Source organism: Heloderma suspectum, chromosome 2 (assembly GCF_057233095.1).
Source record: "Heloderma suspectum isolate Gila_16-S chromosome 2, 16-S_ref, whole genome shotgun sequence".
NCBI classification, from domain to species: Eukaryota; Metazoa; Chordata; class Lepidosauria; order Squamata; family Helodermatidae; genus Heloderma; species Heloderma suspectum.
Genome location: NC_139459.1, coordinates 104,406,942 through 104,421,859, shown reverse-complemented (window position 1 = coordinate 104,421,859; position 14,918 = coordinate 104,406,942). Strand labels below are relative to the sequence as shown.

The 14,918-nt window shown below is 41.7% G+C and overlaps 1 protein-coding gene across 6 annotated transcripts in view; it reads left to right on the top strand.

Moving 5' to 3' along the window:
- RFX3 (regulatory factor X3) overlaps nt 1–14,918 on the top strand; it is a 172,833-nt gene that overhangs the window by 73,633 nt on the left and 84,282 nt on the right. The window lies entirely within an intron of this gene.

Below are 14,918 nucleotides of genomic sequence, written 5' to 3'. Positions count from 1 at the left end.
AGTACTGCGCGGCGCTTCTATATACTGCCACAAGATATTATGGAAGAGCTTAAAACACACCTCATAGAGGCTCCAGTGCCAGCACTTATCTCAGGGGCAATTATGCCGAAAGATGGGGATGCGCCCCTTAAGGACCAGGGTGACTGAAGATCTGATGCTGCTCTAAAGAAAGCCCATGATGCATCAGCTCTTATCCTATGCACCTCAGCTCTCTCCTCTTATTCTGCGAGATGCTCAGTGCTATGGGTTGAAGATATTATAAATAATAAAGATCTGAACCAAACGTCCCTCTACAGAGGACTAATCAAACTTTCAAAATTGTTTGTCTTTATAGCAGGTGCCACCCAGGATGTACTCCAGTTTCATGCCTGCTGTATTGCTGCTTTTACTGTGACTTGCAGGTCCATTTGGCTAGAACATTGGAGTATGGACGTAGCCTCCAGAGGCAACCCAGCCATGGTGCCATTCTCAGGAACCCATCTCTTTGGAGAAAAAGCCCTTAAAGGCATCCTAGTAGAGACTAAAGATAAAAAGAAAGTAATGCTCTCCTCTTCCAGGAGAGAAAATCTTTCAACAGACATTATTCCTCCTTTCACCCCTCTAGGAATACTAACCAGTCTTCCTTACATTTCAGAGGCTATTGATACCCCAGACCCACCTGGTCATAGTCACTCTTCCAGACCAGAAACTAACCCCTCCTCCAAACCTTCCTCTTTCTAACCAGCCAAACCAGGTTGTCAACAGTTCTGACACCAGGAACTCCTCTGTTGGGGGAAGACTTCAGCAATTTCTACCAGCCTGGCAGCAGTCAGCCTCAGATTGCTGGGTAGTTGACACCATATACAAAGGCTGTTCCATAGAATTCCAGGAACCCCTTCATCCTCGGTTCATCCAGTCTCCAGCATCACATTCCACCAGAAAACATCAGATCATATCCCAAGCAATCCAGCACTTGATTGACATCGGAGCCGTAGAACCAGTACCACACTAAGAAAAATTTGCAGGTGTCCATTCTGTCTTTTTATTCTGTTTTTTTATTCTGTTGTGCCCAAAAAAGATAGAACCTGGTGAGCCATACTGGATCTCAGACATCTCAATAAATATGTAAAATACAAACAATTCTGCATGGAGGCACTCCAGATAATCCAGGAAGCCTTCCACAAAGGAGTCTTTCCTCAACTGACCTGATGGAGGCCTAGTTCCGTATTCCAATCTCTGCACACCACAGAAAATTCTTCAGATTTGCCTACCAAAGTCATCACTTGGCCTGTGAGTCTTCACAAAAGTTATGATGTCCCTAGTAGCACAACTAAGTCTCAGAGGGGTACACATTTATCCCTACCTGGATGATCTACTACTCAGATCCACATCCAGACAAAGGACCCTTATTTAAGCCTAAGCATAGCTTGTCTTAGTCATCATGGCTTTATTCTCCACAAGAGGAAGAGCCACCTTCAACCAACCCAATCCCATCTTCACCTAGGAGTGCTCATTGACCCCTCCACAGGCCACATTTATCTGTCCCTGGAGATGGTAGTACAATCCAAGTGAGAGGCAGAACAACTCAGCAGCAGAACTGCAGCCCTGATGGAATTAGCTCACCTTTTAGGTCTGATGATATCTTGCCTAGGCATAGTTCCTTGGACACACCTACATTCACGCCCTTTACAATGGCTACTTCCCTCCTTTCAGAGACAGATTGCACTGAAAGAGCATCATGTCATATAACTTCCTCACCAAATCAAAAACTAGTTCCTATGGTGGCAACATCCACAGAAACTGCAACAAGGAACACCATTCCACAAACTTCAAAAGATTACACTCACCAAGGATGCCAGCCTAGAATGTTGCCCAAGGCCACTGACAAGACTCAGAAAAAGGACACAGCATCAATTGGCCATTACATCAGCACAAAGAGTGTTGGAGCACTCAGCCCTTTCAGTATGGGACAGCCTGATATCCTTTCAGAAGGAGACAGTCACCCTCAGACTTGATCCTACCTTCATCCCAAAGTCAATACCTTATTTCAAGATCACAAAAGCTCATCTTGCCTTCCTTTTCATCTTGCCTTCCTTCTGCCCTCACCCCTTGGAGAAGGACTGGTATAAGCTGGTTGTACGGAGCGTGCTCCAAGTATACCTAAAACACACACGGTCCTTCTGCCAATCTGACTCTCTGTTTATTTCCTTTCATCCCACAGCCATGGGTAAGATAGTTTCTAGATCCATACTAGCCAGGTGGCTCAAAAGGTGTATTTATTTATTTTGCCTACAAGGCTTCATGCTGTCCTAAACCTCTAAAGGTCATGGTATACTCCACCAGGTCAGCAGGTTCCTCAACGGCCCTTTTCACTAATGCCTCAGTAACAGAAATATCTAAGGCCCAACTTGGGCTAATCCAAAATTTTCTACCATGCAGTAGAAAATTTTCTACCATAGACAATTTATGCCTCTGCAAATGCCTTCTTCAGTAGGAGGGTTCTCCAGCAGATAGTTAGTTCTCCATAGACTCAGTACTTACAAGTTGTCCCACCCTAATTGGCAGTTAGCTTTAGCATATCCCATTGTAGGGATGCCTTCCTAACACCAACCTGGAGAACAGAAGATTAGTACTTAATGAGAACACTCCTTCTGGGATGGCATGCAGAAGGCATCTTGGCCACAACCTAACCTTTTTGGTTCCTGAGTCTATTGTGTTATCCACCATGATCACCTGCCTCTACTTCATCTGCGTCAGTTCTTCGCCTTGGGATCTAATTTCCATTTACTTTATGTATCTGTCCTTCCTGGAAAATTTTCTCCTGTCTTCTGTGGTCCTTATGGTTTTCCATTTATACTGCAGAATTTTTTGTCCTGATTTCTATTACTGAGCTGTAGCCATGGACAGAACTAGTAGGGAGGAGTCTAGGTCCGGCAGACTACACAAAACTCTGTCACATGGTCCCTGCTTTTCCTGGGCGATAGATGGAGATAACTAGGGCTGTGCAGGGACCCCCTGACCTGCCTTGGGGGCTGCTTTGGGGCTTCTGAGGCAGGTCTAACCCACTTTGGGCTCCGAGGCTGAAGTGGGATTTGGAAGGCCAAAGCAGGCTGTCTTCTGCCCCCACGATGCCCCCACCATGTGAGCCCCCTGCTCTGTACCTGGACCCTCAGGACATGCACCGTTGGTCTATTCAAGGGAATTGCCATTTTGGCGACTTCCTCTATTTGCAGAAATTTGAATCCTCTTGCGTCCATGACGGCCTTACAGCCACCATGTACGCAAGATTCAGTTCCCAGAAATAGAGGAAGTCACAATGGCGACTCTCTCAAAGAGGCTGACAGCTGCTGGTGTGCATCCCCAGGGTCCAGGTACAGAGCACGGGGCTCGCAGCTGGGTGGTAGGAGGGGTGGCCGGGTGCGCAGTGGGGTGAGTGGTGGGGCTTCCAGATTGCTCTGAAGCGCGTTGGAGTGACCTGACCTCCTCTGGCTTGCTTTGGGCTGATCCCGACCAGCCTCAGGTGCAGCTTGAAGCACTCCGCTTTGGCTCAGAATTCGGCTCTGGAGCCAAAGTGGTGCACAGCCCTAGAGTTAACTCATTGTAGGGATGTCTTCTGCACACCAACCCAAAAGAAACCTTCTCGGTAAGTACCAATGTTCCATTCTCTTCATCCCTACCTGGGAGCTAACAGCACCTTTGGACAGTGTGTACATTGGGGGAATGGCTTGGGAGAAAAGGATTAAACATGCTCTCCCAGAGCACCGCATCCTTGATCCTTAGAGCAGCAGGGTGGGGCTGCTAATTAAGAAAACAAAGAAACACTGGACATCCTAAGCCCAGTTCTCTTGTGTCTAGAAATAAAAATAAGAACTTGTGCATCATACAGACCAGTGTATGATCAGTTTCAGTCACCATCTAATTTAATAACTGTTAGACCTAAGGCTTGAGAGACTTGTGCTCTGAAAGAGGAAAGGGCTGTAGCTCAGTGCGGCGCACATGGTTTGCATGCAGAAGGTCCCACTTTCAATCCCCTGCATCTCCAGGTAGATGGGTTGGAAAGATTCCTGTCTGAAATCCTGGAGAGTCACTACCAGTTGGTGTCAACAGTACTGGGCTAACTTGACCAATGGTCTGATTCAGTATAAGGAAGCTTCATATATTCCTTTTCAGGTAGTAAAAAACTCTCTGTCTCCCACCAGTCACATTTCAATCATGTGACTGTACATGATGCAGTACTTTTTGGTGAAAAAATTAGATACTTGGTTTTGAGAGAGAGCCATGCAATCACCAAAATTAGAATACAGTAAATCATTGTTTTAGTATGAACCGTCTTGAAATATGTTTGAGGATAACCCGAAGAGATGGGTTTAATCAAAATCAGAGCTTAAAATGAGATCCAGTGCGGGCGTATAAAAACTTCATATAATGACTCAGTTGATTATGTAAATACCAGTATATGCTAAGAGTAACAGTGTGTATGTTATTTATGTGATTAGTGCAAGCATTTCAGATGAATACATTCTACATATTTCAGTTATTTGGTTGGTATTTTGCCTGCTTTATTTGAAAGTGCTGTAATTTAAAATATAGTTCAAATTGGGCTTTTATAACCAAATGAATCTTAAACTAGTTTGGCTCCTTTTAGAAATACCTTTTGTCTGAAATAGTATTTTCTCTTAAGTTTTTTGCTTAATTTTTGTAATTCAAGATGTTTTTTTTATTTTTGTACTGTATGTTTTTATCCACTTTTGTTTTTGTTGACAAATATTGTATATCAGTATGCTGTATAAATTAATGCTCCATTTGTTCCTTTGAGGCAGCAGATTTTACACAAGCACATAATTTGTTTTGGTATTTCTTTCTTCTGCAAATGACAATGAAAATAATGACTAATAAAACACAAGTGTTTGAGAGGCCTTGCTTCTATCACATTGCAATATATTTTTTGCATCTCCCCCTCTCATTGAAAATGGGTCCTGCGGTTGAGCAGTTGCTATATCAGTTTGATATCTCAATGCTCAAAGCAGAATATTGCATTAGTTTCTGTATGAAGAATGAACAACACCTATTCCAGCATCTTTAAGGTAGACCTGTTGGCAACGTGTCCTCTGCCTTTTGTTTAGCTGCCACTATGCACTCCTTGTTAGCCTAAGCTGGAAGTGAGCATGCTTTTCCCAATGTAAAGTGCATTTATGCAGCAGTAAGGAAGCCAAGCTTCCAGTTTTCTGGTGGTTGAGCCCATTCTCTCCCTTTTTCACGTCCTGTTAACTGAAAGCCTGGTAATATGACTTAAATGGTCTAGGCAGGCAGGAGGGCAACTCTCCCTTAGGGTTTGTCAGAAACTCACTCTTATCCTTAGTTCCAAAGAAAGCATTTTATTAGGAATAAGTAATAAAGGACAAAGGGAAAGAAGACGGATTTTTTGAAAATAAAACCAAGATGCTTGCTAACCAACTGTGAAGTTTTGGAGAGAAAAACGCTCCACTGGGTGGATTCAACACACACAGAGGCTTTGGATGGTCAGAGGAGCTGAGGTGACAAAGGAATGAAGAACAATACTCCATATGTATTATGTTTGGCCAGGATGGTCACCGCCCAACCTGTTTAATCAATCAAATGAGTTCTTTTCACTTTTCAGTCTAGGCTAGAAAGGTGTTACAAACGGGATGGTTCTGGCTACCTCTGGCAGACGTAATACATCAAAAGTTTCCTGCTTTGTGGTTCTGGAAATTGCAGGAAGGACATGATGTGGTTGGTGGGTATCAGTGAATGTGAGCTATCTTGGTTAAGGATCCTGTAGTTTTTAAAGAGACAGACACTGAGAGGGCAGTTTGAGGAATGCTGTATGCTTTCAGTCTTTCCTGTCCTTCTTGAAAATGGGTATAGGTGGTTAAAGGGGGTTAGCAGAGGTTTGAAATGTAGAATGGTGTCCGGAACACATTCACCAGTTGTCACTCCAATATTTCAATCATTAAGGCAGATATCACAATGCAGTGTATTTTGCATTTTCTTTACCCTTTGAAAACATGTGAGAGCTAAGCTGGTAATCACACTTCAAACATAGAATTGTGTATGTATGTGTTTGTATATGCCAAATTTCATTTTGCATTTTGAAATTTCATGTTCAACAGAATAATCACATTACAGACACAAAAACGGAAAGCCAAATTGGTTTGGTTCTTGTTCTGTTCCTTGATTTTCTCATTTGGAGTACCAGTTTTTCTTCAGTTTAGCATTTCTTCTGTCTTTACCATTTATCTGTTGGCTTGCTGTCTTTTTAAAACTTGATGCCATCTTTGTATTAACACTAGTTCTGCTTGCTCACTTTTTAATTCTCATTCCAGTTTCATTTTAATTCTGTGTCACTTTACTATGTCTCATCCTCCTGTAGTTATTCTTTGAACTGTGATTTCATCTTCAATAAACCTGCAGTTATTAGGATCTTTTTATTTCAAAACATTTTCTTTTTCTTACTGGAAAGAAACTTGGTTATCTTCTTTTGATACAGTTACCCCCACTGCTCTTTCTTTCTTTTGATATTTCTTTTTGACATTCTGCTTTCCTTGAGGATTGTGATGGTGGGGTTGATTTTATTTTCATTGTCTTGTCAGTTTCAAATCCTGTAGTGCTCTCTTTCTCCTTTTTTTTTAAGTTCCTGCTATTCGCCTTTTCTCTCCTATTAATCTTGTTGCTGTTTATTATATCTTTTCCTTTTCTCCTTTTGGATTTTGACTCTTAACTGTTTTTATTCAACTCTCTTCCTGTTCTTATTCTTGAGATTTTGAATATTCATGTAAATTCGTTTCATTCAGATATACTGTGCATACGCACTCATTTTCAGTATCCTGGTCTTAGTTTTTGATCCAGTGCTCCTATTCATCATGAGGGACGTATTCTAAATTCAATTTTATCTACATTTTATTTTTTTAATTTCTCAGTTTCTACCGCCATTGCTATTGTCATCGTTATCATATCATCATCTTATTGGTATTGTTACTGCTATTATTATTGTACTGTCTCTTTTCAGTGATTTTCTCTGTAATGTCTCTCCAGTTTTTTTCTACCTGTTCCCTTCTCTGGTTCTCTCTTTTCAATACGTTGATCGTGCCATTTTTTCTTTTCTCCCTGCTTTTTTCTCTGCTTGATATTACTTTGACCTCTTCAGTTTCCCTATTCTATTAAAAGCCATTTTTTTAATCCTTTTCACTTGGCTTAATATTTCTATTAGGGACAACTATTTGCCTTTGTATTTGGTACATATATTAAAGAATAACCATTTAATAATCTGGCCTCATTCAGATGTAGTGCTCTTGGTTCAATAGAGAATGAGAATGTTGTGCCCACATGCTTCTCCTTTCCATCCCTTCTTTCATGTTCTGGAATGCAAAACCTCCAGTATTTGTTAAACCACAATTTTCTAATATGTCTGCATCAGACGTATCAGTGCTGGATGAGAACAAGGTCCATGTAGCTGAGCACAGTGGCCAGTCAGATGCATATGGGAAGCCAAAAAGCAGGACATGAGCGCAATAGCAACCTCCTGCTTGTATTTCTTAGCAACTGTTATTCAGAGGCATACTACCTCTGACACTGGAGGTAATGTATAGCCATCATAATTAGTAGCCTTATCTGCCATTAATTTTTCTAATCCCCTTTTAAAGCCATTCAAGTTGGTGGCATTGCTGCACTGCGTGGTAACAATATTATAATTTAACTACGCACCGTGTGAAGAAGTACTTCCTTTTATCTGGCCTGAATTTCCCACCATTCATCTTCATTGGATGACCCCAGGTTCTAATATTATGAGAGAGAGAGAGAGAGAGAGAGAGAGAGAGAGGCTTCTCTGTATCCACTTCCTGTACATATGCATAAGTTTATTTGCTTCTATCATGTCCCTCCTTACTCACCTTATACTTGCTCACGCAGAACTGCATTTCCCATTTTTATGCCCATTCCCCCAGTTTGGAGATAGCATTTTGAAGCTCTTCACAGTCCCTTTCTGTTTTAACCACCTTAAATAATTTGATGTCATCAGCAAATGGGGCCACCTCAATGCTCACTCCTAATTCCAAATAATTTACAAACCAGTTAAAAAGCACTGGTCCCAAATCAGATCCTTCAAGGACCCCACTGTTTACAGCCTTCCATTGCAGGAACTGTCCATTTATTCCTACTCTCTGCTGCCTGTTCTTTAACCAGTTACAAATCCATAGAGGGCCTCTCCTCTAACCCCATAACTGCTACATATTTTGTGAGGGACTTTGTTTACTTGGACTTTCAAAAGGATTTTGACAATGGCTACGGATGTCACTCCTATCCACATTGTTGTTGACCCTCTCAAAGAACTCTAAAGGTTAGGGAGACAAGACTTTCCTTTGCAAAAGCTATGTTGATTTTTCTTCAGAAAGTCTTGTCACTCTATATACTTGATAATGTTATTATTTATAATGCTTTCCCATGAATTTAATAGACATTTAGGTAAACGACTGTAATTTTCTGGATCCCCCTGGATCCCTTTTTAAAAACTGGCCTCTTTCATTGTTCTTTCATTGTTCCATTGGCCAGTTTCCAGTCCTCCAATATACAATCTTAGGGAAATGTTAGGGTTTTTTTCTTTGGGTTTTGTTTTTTTGTTTTTTTTGGTGGGGGGGAGGTTAAGCTTTTTCATATTTGAGTTCTTAAAAACTCTCACATAGATAACATCTGTTCTAGGACGTCATCTCTTTGTCACCACTATTGTCCTCAGTTCCAGTGGAAGTACAACTCCCTCCCTGAAAATGTCAGTTCAAGCATGGCTATTTGCCCTACATCTTCTGTAGTAAAGACAGACACAAAGAATCCATTCATCTTTTCTGCAACCTTCTTATCCTCTCTTAGTACTCTGTTCACTCCCTTTTCATCCAACAGTACAACTGACTCCCTACCCACTATCCTGCTTCTGATGTATTTATTTTTAAATTGTTGGTGTAAATCAGGGGTCCCCAACCTTTTTGGACCTGTGGGCACATTTGGGAATTTGAGGCTGTGGCACCACCACAAAATGGCTCACATGGAGGATGTAGCTAGTCACATAATGGCTGCTGTGGGGGCCTGGCTCATCAAAAGTGAGCTAAAGAGGTGGTGGCGGCAGGAGAGAAATAGCAAAGCTAGAGGTTGGGAGGAAGGGGAAAACAGCAAGGCAAAGGGGTAGAGAAAGAGCAAGGCTAGAGGCTATGAGTGGGAGAAACAGTGAACTAAAGAGGTGGAGGGAAATACTAATTCTGGAGGCTGGGAGGGAGGGGGAAATAGCAAGGCAAAGAGATAGAGGGGAAAGAATGAGCAAGGCATGAGGCTAGAAAGATAGAGAAAGAAGACTGTCCTAACATTTTCCAAGATTTTTATTAAAACAGTTTTTTTGAAGGAGGCAGAGAGTGGAGAGCTTTTGTGGGTGCTGTTGGAGGGCCCTGTAGGCACCATGGTGCCCATGGATGCTGCGTTGGGGACTCCTGGTCTAAATGTTTTTAGCAATATGCACCTCAGTGTCCTTTTTTTGCATCCCTCATTGTCTGATCGTATTTCTTTTGAACAAGTTTTCCCCCCCTTTTTAATTGAATTTTTCAAAGTAACAATGAACAGTTACAAATCCAAATATTTGGACAAGACTTCCATTTTCTGAAGGAAGTCTTCTTTTCTGTAATAGCTTCCTTGACACAGCTTGTTAACTGTGCTGGTGACGTCTTGGACTTGGTGGTACATTTCCTAATCTGCAGTATACATTCTAGTTGAGCTTCCATTATTATAGTTTTGAGTAACCACAGGCTTTCTGGAGAGATTTGTGCCTCTTGACTTTCCCTTTCAGCATCCTTTTTACCAATCCCCTCATTTTAGATAAGTTTTCTCTTTTGAAGTCAAATGTAACTGTGTTAGACTTCCTTGGCAATTTTCCCACTTACATATGAATTAAATTTGATAGTACTGTGGTCACTGTTTCCAGTCAGTTCAACAACACTTAAATCTCACACTAGGTCTTGGGTGCCACTTAGTGGAAGATGTAAGTAGGGATGTATGAGAAAGTAGTTTCCATTTTTTTATCAGGATTTACCCTGTTGGCAGTTTCCAGACTGAACATGGACTTGGACGCAACCTGTGGTCGAGGTCTGTACATTTCTGAACTTACAGTGTAATTGACAGACCCCAAAATATGTTCAACAGCATGCGTATGAAAAAGTATGTACTTTTGAAAAATGTGCACAAATATACTTTAATCAATGGGAGAAAGATGCGTACATTTCAAAGACGCCCACAATTGATGTGTACATTTGAAAAAAATATGCATATATTTTCATGCAAAAAGAAAAAAACCCTAAAACTCGCAATCTGATATGGACTTGAGCCCAAAGAAGCTTCGAGATGGAATTCAGAGAACATTGGTGAGCTCAGGTTGCTGGTTCACACATCCCTAGACGTAAGTAATTTAATCTGACTACAAACCAAGATATGAAACCAGCATGTTTCATGTCTGGAATCTGCAAGCCTTGCTTCTCACCACTGAGAAATTACAGATAGGCTAATTGTTGGCAGTGAGTTTTGCAGGGGGAGGTTGAACCATAATTTCTGCTATTTTTCTAAATACTTTTTTGCAAGCTAGCAAGACGCTAACCTCTTCTCAAACACAACACAAATATCCACACCCAATCCCAAGATACAGCACTAACAAAGACTGATAAATTGAAATATAGAAACACAAAGTAAAGAAAATAAACTCTGCATCTTTCATCCAGCAGGAAATGGGAATTTGGCTGCTTATATAGCAGAGGTCCTGGAAGCAAGATCCAGAAACTTAGTAAGACTGTGGACAATCCCTGTTATGCAGTTAAAGTCAGGCCAGGAGTGAGGGAAGTGTGAGTGAGCCATGTGATGACTTAGGCTCCCTTGTTTCTCTCTGGAACTCAACCAATTCTGTTTATATATTTATTTGTATTTTATCTATTTGTTGTTGTTGTTCAGTCGTTAAGTCATGTCCTACTCTTCGTAACCCCATGGACCATAGCACGCCAGGCCTTCCTGTCCTGCGCTCTCTCCCAGAGTGTGCTCAAGTTCATATTCATTGCATCGGCGATGCTATCTAGCCATCGCATCCTCTGCCGTCCCCTTCTCCTTTTGCCTTCAATCTTTCCCAGCATCAAGGTCTTTTCCAGGGAGTTTTCTCTTCGCATTAGGTGGCCAAAATATTTGAGCTTCAGCTTCAGTATCTGTCCTTCCAGTGAGCAGTCAGGGTTGATTTCCTTTAGGATGGCCTGATTTGACCTCCTTGCAGTCCAGGGGACTTGTAAGAGTCTTCTCCAGCACCACAGTTCGAAAGCATCAATTCTTCAGCGCTCAGCCTTCCTTATAGTCCAGCTCTCACAGCCATACGTTACTACTGGGAAAACCATAGCTTTGATTATACGAACCTTTGTCGGCAAGGTGGTGTCTCTACTTCTTACTATGCTGTCTAGGTTTGCCATAGCTTTCCTCCCAAGGAACAAATGTCTTTTAATTTCATGGCTACAGTCACTGTCTGTGGTGCTCTTGGAGCCCAAGAAAATAAAATCTGTCACTGCTTCCATTTCTTCCCCTTCTATCTGCCAGGAAGTGATGGGGCCAGATGCCATGATGTTAGTTTTTTTAATGTTGAGTTTCAAACCAGCTTTTGCACTCTCCTCTTTCACCCTCAACAAGAGGCTCTTTCGATCCTCTTTGCTTTCTGCCATTAGAGTGGTATTGTCTGCGTATCTGAGGTTGTTGATAATTCTCCTGGCAATCTTAATTCCAACCTGTGATTCATCCAACCTGGCGTTTCTCATAATGTACTCTGCATATAAGTTAAATAAGCAGGGTGACAATATGCAGCCTTGTCGTACTCCTTTCCCAATTTTGAACCAATCGGTTGTTCCATGTCCGGTTCTGTTGCTTCTTGACCCTCGTACAGGTTTCTCAGGAGACAGGTAAGGTGGTCTGGTACTCCCATCTCTTTAAGAATTTGCCAGAGTTTGTTGTGATCCACACAATCAAAGGCTTTAGCATAGTCAATGAAGCAGAAAGAGACGTTTTTCTGGAATTCTCTTGCTTTCTCCATGATCCAGCAAATGTTGGCGATTTGATCTCTAGTTCCTCTGCCTCTTCAAAACCCAGCTTGTACTTCTGGTAGTTCTCGGTTCACATACAGCTAAAGCCTAGCTTGTAGGATTTTGAGCATCACCTTGCTGGCATGTGAAATGAGTGCAATTGTGCAGTAGTTTGAACACTCTTTGGCATTGCCCTTCTTTGGAATTGGAATGTAAACTGACCTTTTCCAGTCTTGTGGCCACTGTTGAATGTTCCAAATTTGTTGGCATATTGAGTGCAGCACTTTAACAGCATCATCTTTTAGGATTTTAAAGAGCTCAGCTGGAATACTGTCATCTCCGCTAGCTTTGTTGTTAGTAATGCTTCCTAAGGCCCACTTGACTTCACTCTCTAGGATGTCCGGCTCAAGTTCAGTGACCGCACTATCATGGCTATCAGGGACATTAAGATCTTTCTTGTATAGTTTTTCTGTGTATTCTTTCCATCTCTTCTTAATCTCATCTGCTTCTGCTAGGTCCCCGCCTTCTTTGTCCTTTATCATACCCATCTTTGCAGAAACGTTCCCTTGATATCTCCAATTTTCTCGAAAAGATCTCTAGTCTTTTCCATTCTGTTGTTTTCCTCGATTTCTTTGCATTGTTCATTTAAGAAGGCCTTCTTGTCTCTCCTTGCTATTCTCTGGAACTCTGTATTCAGTTGGATATATCTTCCCCTTTCTCCCTTGCTTTTTGCTTCCCTTCTTTCCTCAGCTACTTGTAAAGCCTCATCAGACAGCCACTTTGCTTTCTTACATTTCCTTTTTTTTTTTTAGATGGATTGAGTTGCTGCCTCCTGAACAATGTTACAGACCTCTGTCCATAGTTCCTCAGGCACTCTGTCTGTCAGGTCTAATCCCTTAAATCTATTCCTCACCTCCACTGTATATTCATAAGGGATATGATTTAGGTCATACCTGAATGGTTTAGTGGTTTACCCTACGTTCTTCAATTTAAGCCGAAATGGCAACCCACTCCAGTATTCTTGCCAAGAAAACCCCATGGAAGGTATCACAAGGCTGAAAGATATGACGCCAGAAGATGAGCCCCTCAGGTCGGAAGGTGCCCAGTATACTACTGGGGAAGAGCAGAGGGAATTTCCAAGTAGCGCCAGAAAGAGTGAAGCGGCTGGGCCAAAGCTGAAAGGACACTCAGCTGTGGATGTGTCTGGTGGTGAAAAGAAAATCTGATGCTGTAAAGAACAATATTATTTAGGAACCTGGAATGTAAGATCAATGAATCAAGGTAAGCTGAAGGTGGTCAAACATGAGATGGCAAGATTGAACATTGACATCTTGGGAATCAGCGAACTACAATGGACAAGCATGGGCAAATTTAAATCAGGTGACCATTATATCTACTACTGTGGGCAAGAATCCCTTAGAAGAAATGGGGTAGTACTCATAGCCAATAAAAGGGTGGGAAAAGCAGTACTGGGGTACAATCTCAAAAATGATAGAGTGATTTCAGTACGAATCCAAGGCAAACCATTCAACATCACAGTAATTCAAGTCTATGCCCCAAACACCGAGGCCGAAGAAGCTGAGGCTGATCGGTTCTATGAAGACCTACAACACCTTCTAGAACTAACACCAAAAAAAGATGTCCTTTTCATCATAGGGGATTGGAATGCTAAAGTAGGAAGTCAAGAAATAACTGGGATAACAGGCAAGCATGGCCTTGGTGTACAAAATGAAGCAGGACAAAGGCAAATAGAGTTTTGCCAAGAGAACACGCTGATCATAGCAAACACTCTTTTCCAACAGCACAAGAGGTGACTCTACACATGGACATCACCAGATGGTCAGTATCGGAATCAGATTGATTATGTACTTTATCGCCTCCTCCCATATGTGCCTGCCCGGACCTTAAGATCATCATCAGCGGCCCTTCTCCGTGAGCCCCTGCCAAAGGAAGTGAGGCGGGTGGCTACTAGGAGGAGGGCTTTTTCTGCTGTGGCACCCCGGCTCTGGAATGAGCTCCCTAGTGAGGTTCGCCTGGCACCTACATTGTATTCCTTTCGGCGCCAAGTGAAGACCTTTTTATTTTCCCAGGCATTTTAGCTTTCTAAATTTTTATCTTTGCTGTTTTAAATCTGTATTTTAAACTCCTGCACTGCTGCTAGATTTTATTGTGGTTATATTGTTATATTGTGGTTTTAATATTCTATATATTTTAAATTGTTTTATTGTGTGTTTGGTTTTAATTTTTGTGAACCGCCCAGAGAGCTTCGGCTATTGGGCGGTATAGAAATTAAATAAATAAAATATAAATAAATAAATAATACTTTGCAGCCAAAGGTGGAGAAGCTCTATACAGTCAGTAAAAACAAGACCTGGAGCTGACTGTGGCTCAGATCATGAGCTTCTTATTGCAAAAATTTTATCTATAGACCATCCTATATCAGAGTTCTCAGGGTAACTCACAACAGTAAAATAAAACATTATAAAATTCAACAAGGAAAGTATAGTACCACATAAAAATACAAATTGTGGATAAACCAGGACAGATTTGAAATGTTCAGAAAATAAAAAGGTCTTTGACTGAGACTGAAATGATACCAGAGTAGATGCCAGGTGAATCTCTCTGGGGAGGGCATTCCACAGACAAGGAGCCATCATTGAAAAGGGGTTCTCTCCTATAGACATCCAGTGCACCTCACTTGGTGGGGCAGTCAGCATAGGACAAGTCACCTACTGTCAGTTCCATTTCACGGGGGCTGGGAGGATTTTTCTCAGTCCAAGAGGCAGCAGTCGTGTTTGCCTTTGCAGGAGGAAAAAGAAGAGCAAACAGAAGATGAAAATAACTGCAAAGCTT